The sequence below is a fragment of the Bidens hawaiensis genome, unplaced genomic scaffold (assembly GCF_021521415.1).
Source record: "Bidens hawaiensis isolate Kalapana, Puna unplaced genomic scaffold, B.hawaiensis_p1.1 tig00060152_1, whole genome shotgun sequence".
Classification (NCBI taxonomy): Eukaryota; Viridiplantae; Streptophyta; class Magnoliopsida; order Asterales; family Asteraceae; genus Bidens; species Bidens hawaiensis.
In genome coordinates this window covers 1,989-7,316 of record NW_027500845.1, presented here as the reverse complement: position 1 = coordinate 7,316, position 5,328 = coordinate 1,989, and the positions used below count along the sequence as shown (strand labels likewise).

The window sequence follows — 5,328 nt, the reverse complement described above, 5'->3', positions numbered from 1 at the left end:
CTTTACAAAAACTTTGTTTTAGTCCATTTATATTAGACTTTACAAAATAATGTTCATTTAGCCTGATTAAGTTATAACTAATTTGGCTAATTTATTTACCTACCCAATTATTTATAATAAAAAAAATAACGGTTATTTAATTCTGTCGGTTGAAACTGAAAATTGAATCATAGTCAAATTTATTTTGCCCAACCAATTCTAATAATATGGAGTATATATAATGATTATTTGATTATTTGATTTCTTCAAACAGAACACACCGAACCAATGAACTAACCAACCGTATTCTTTCAAGAGCTTAAAGTTAGGATCCTCCATGAGATCTCAGAGGCGCTGTGTGACAAAAATGGACCCCTTAAATACATAAACTTGGATATGTAAACTTATGATAATTAATTGTTTTACATAATATATGACCGTGAAATTTGTTTTTTAATCATTTTTTGTCCTTGGGAGTAAAGATATAATTGTGAGGACCCGCACACATAGATAACGAGATAAAGCTAGGGTTTTAGCCCCCACTTCCCCTTTCTAGTTAGGCCTCTAATTTCTAAAACAAAATTAATAATTAAATATTTGTAAGTTTGGATTTAAATAATTAATGTGTGTGATTTGAACTGTGTTTAAATTAACTGAATTAATCTGCAAATGTGGGAGGTAGTGTATTATTTTTGTATATGGAAAATGAAAACAACATTGTAATTTATTTGGAGTGAAAACACGATAACTCTTTTTACAACGAGACTCGTTTTTCAACATTGTTTTAGGTCATCATAGAGGTTTTAGGTCACCAAAGAGGCTGAGCCCCCACGCCCTATGCCGGGCTTGCAGAAGTGTATTCAAAACAAACATAAAATAAAATTTACAATTGATATATGCACCTAAAGAGTTAATATGTTGTCTAAATCTTATCTATGAGCCTTGCAAAAATTTATGTCTTTCGGATTTTGTCCATAGATTTAAAAGATTACTGATATAGTGTGTATTGTTTACGCGGAGTCATCACAAAAACTACGTCATTATTAACTACATATAATTTTCACTTGATATACAAGTATATTCATAATATAAAATTAATTAATACATCACACGGGGTTTTTACTGAAATTGAGAACATATTACACTATATGACTATAACTAAAACAGTTTAGCAAACAGGTAAACGGGTAGAAAGCATTTGGTAAGAACCCGAGTTCAATTTCTCGTTATATATTAAAATTAAGATATGGGTTAAGGAATATATAGCTGGGTATGATGTGTAAATTAAGTTAATAAATATAACTGCAGGTTTAAAAGCCTGATCAACCAATACATAAGGAGGCTGCGTATCAAATAATAAACGACGAGTTAATGCTCGATGGTAATCCGAGACTGAATTTGGCATCGTTCGTGACCACATGGATGGAGCCCGAGTGTGATAAGCTTGTTATGTCATCACTTAACAAGAACTATGTTGACATGGATGAGTACCCAGTCACTACTGAACTTCAGGTCTACTTGTAATTAATTAATTATTTCTCTCTCTTTGTGCATATATACATTAGTTAATAATATGGTGGACGCTTTACTTGAGTTATTAACGTTGCAGAATCGTTGCGTAAACATGATTGCACGTTTGTTCCATGCTCCCATTGGGGAAGACGATACCGTTGTTGGCGTGGGAACTGTGGGATCATCAGAAGCGATAATGCTTGCAGGTCTTGCCTTCAAGAGGAAGTGGCAAGAAAAGAGAAAATCCCAAGGAAAAGCCTACAATAACCCCAATGTTGTTACTGGATCTAATGTGCAGGTGCGCTTAATTACGATCCATTTACATTGTTTCGGTTGGCATTAATTAGTTTTATATCTAACCGGACAAATTTTGGTATAAACTTAACCAAGTAACTGCTCGTGCCTGTATCAAATAGGTTTGTTGGAGAAGTTTGCGAGGTACTTTGAGGTCGATTTGAAAGTGGTAAATTTGACGCAAGGCTGTTATGTGATGGACCCTGTGAAAGCTGTTGAAATGGTGGATGAAAATACGATTTGTGTTGCTGCAATTCTCGGCTCTACAATGACAGGAGAGTTTGAGGACGTTAAGCTTCTTAACGATCTTCTAATGAAAAAGAACAAAGAAACAGGATGGAATACCCCGATTCATGTTGATGCTGCAAGTGGGGGGTTTGTGGCACCTTTTTCTATACCCGGATCTTGAATGGATTTTAGGTTGCCACTTGTGAAGAGCATTAATGTCAGTGGTCACAAGTATGGACTCGTGTATGCTGGTGTCGGTTGGGTTGTGTGGAGAGCAAAAGAGGACTTGCCTGATGACCTTGTGTTTCATATAAACTATCTGGGATCTGATCAACCTACCTTTACACTCAACTTCTCTAAAGGTAAAGTACATCTATATATAGTCCACATTACCGTATTTTGCGGGGTTCAGTTATGTAACCACAAAAACTAATGCCAAGTTTGCATAATGTTGAGCACATCAAGTTATTAGTGTCTCATATATAAGTGTTAAATATGAATACCGGATAGATTGACCAAAGACTCTTTTGTGTTACTTATAGTAACTTCCGTTTTATTATATAATAATTGAACCCATTTTGTCTACATTAATTGATTGAAAGTTGTTTGCATTCAAAATAATTGAACTTTAATCATAATTTGACTTATTTTATATCCTTTTTGCCGATTAGAGATGTAACGTAATCAGAGTCGACTCTTTGTTAGTAGATCAGTTGAAATTGCTACTGTTATAAACACGAAGGCCTCTTTTTGACATACATCAGATACATTAAGTAACTTGTTTTTCTTATAAATATGGACACAGGATCGAGCCAGATAATTGCACAATACTACCAGTTTATACGACTTGGCTTCGAGGTAACCACTTCACGCACATGACCTTATGTATCAATTAAATTTTATCTCTAGATAACGAGACATAAATAATATTATAATTTTTTGTTATAGTTACATTGATGTTATAACTTGGTTAAAAAAATATTTATGAGGTTTTGAATATTTTTAATAAAGTTTGGGCAATAATTGACCCTTGGCACGAAATTGTCATTTCACCACAAGTCCACTACTATGCCCACTCTTGGACCGTATCTGCGCCTTCTGGTTATTATGTTTCAACTTAACAGGGATACAAGGATGTCATGAAGAACTGTAATGAAAATGCAATGGTGCTTAAAGAAGGGCTAGAAAAGACGGGTCGGTTTGATATCATCTCCAAAGACATCGGAGTCCCTTTACTAGCCTTTTCTCTCAAAGACAATTCAAGATACACCGTGTTTCATATATCAGTGTCTCTACGACGATTTGGATGGGTCGTTCCTGCATACACCATGCCACCTAACGTACGATATATTTCTGTTCTTAGAGTTGTGATTCGTGAAGACTTCAGCCATAGTCTCGCAGACAGACTTATAGCGGATATTGTCAGAGTGGTTAACGAGATGGAAGCTGCACATTCAACCGACAACACGAGGTATGCAAATTCTACTCAACATGAGAAACACAGATGATGGTGAGGCTAGTGAACATAGCAAGAGGGAAATGCATCTAGGAATAAGCAAATACTGGAGGAGGTTGGTGCATGGTAATAAAACTAGCAGTGTTTGCTAAGTTAGTTTTCTGTTACATCGAATATGAAACTTGCTTATCGTATGATCATCGTACATGTGTTTTATTTTTAGTAGTCATATAATTCTTAAGTTTATGTATAAATCAAATCGATGTCCCTTTGATTTGGATCGGTTCGTGCATGTTTTTTTTTTCAATTCTGTGTTAAAACCGTTTTTTGTTAAAGCCCATGTACAAATTCCAACATAAACCACACCAAGTTTCGTTTAGCATGTTCCTGGGTAAGTGCAATTTTTGGGTCCTGCCTTAACGCTTTTCCTCAACGTACCCCTCATACCTCATCTATAATTCCTGGGTATGTGCCCCGGTGTTTCCTCACTTATAACAAAGATTGGTTCCAAAATTAAAGACATTCCCCAGAGATGCCTCTTATAACACTTTTTACACAGCTCAAACTCCTCCACCCGGGGCTTCTTGTCATGGTTCCACAGTGTGTTTCCTTCAGCTCGCTTAGCAGGAGCAGTCCATTTCTACTTCTATACATGGTTCCATCATTAAAATATCCTCCATAGCAACGCACATCCTTCACGTAGAATCTCTTCTTTGAAAAACTTTTTATTCGATTAATGATTACGTGATACGTGAAAACTTTAATCAAAGCAAACCGTCTGCGTTTCATAAAGTTATCCAGTCGCATACAAATCCAAAAATACTACAAAACAACTATTAACAAAAGAAGGATATAGGGATTGAAGAAACACGTTTAACACGTTAGTCCGAGGGTAATGGTTAAGTATTTCCCATGAAGGGTTATTGAAGGAACATGAGATCTCACCCCTCCTGGGTCAGATGAATGTTCTCTTCGGTTTGGACACTAACGAACTCGCACCTTGATCTTCTTCTCCATTTGCTCGAGACCTGCCATGGAATGACCGGGGGGAGTGGAGGTGACTGCTAAGAGTAAACACACAAAAATATTGGTGGAGGCCAAGAGAGCAAGAGAGGATCCCTTCAAATGAGATATGAAGGTCCTTTATATAGAAGACTCATGGCAACCATCATGAACCCTAACCTTATTGGCCAAGCCCGGTTAGGGGTTACCTCCACAACCCCATGACCCATTGGGCCTTAGTTAGTAACCAAATAACAATATAACAAATAATGGTCATACCGGGGGGTTCGGGTCCCTACCTGTACAAGTCCCCCAAGTCCACAGTTGCCATTTTTAAAGAAAGGGGAGCTATGGACTTATCTGGAGTGCTTGAGGGTTATAAATAATGGGTTTTAAGAGGTTTTAAAATCATGATGGTAAATTTGGGTGCATCGTGTCCGGGGCGCGTGGGACGAATTGTTTCCGTCTTAAACATGACATGTCCGGGGCGCGTGGAACGAATCGTGCCCGACTTGGGTTATTATTAGGTTCCCCAACCTTTATGTTTTGGCACGTGGCCGTTTGGGATATTATTTGGTTCCCGACCTTTATGTTTGGCACGTGGCCGTTTGGGATATTTGGTTCCCGACCTTTATGTTTGGCGCGTGGCCGTTTGGGATATTATTTGGTTCCCGACCTTTATGTTTTGACAAATGGCCGTTTTATCGGAACGTGTTCGACGCGGTGGACCGAGTATGTTTGTTTAGATCGGAACATGCCCGACGCGGTGGACCGGAGCGTGTCAACGCGGTGAACCGGATTATTTCCGGCGCGCGTTAAAATAAGTATCATTTAATTAAAGCCAATTTAGATTGCTA

At 37.5% G+C, this 5,328-nt stretch overlaps 1 pseudogene across 1 annotated transcript; it reads left to right on the top strand.

Moving 5' to 3' along the window:
* Positions 1-1,903: 1,903 nt before the first annotated feature.
* Positions 1,904-3,646, top strand: LOC143602943 (glutamate decarboxylase-like; annotated as a pseudogene). The gene is made up of 3 exons (XR_013147952.1): positions 1,904-2,375; positions 2,819-2,871; positions 3,138-3,646. The product of XR_013147952.1 is annotated as a glutamate decarboxylase-like (transcript).
* The last annotated feature ends 1,682 nt before the right edge of the window (positions 3,647-5,328 follow it).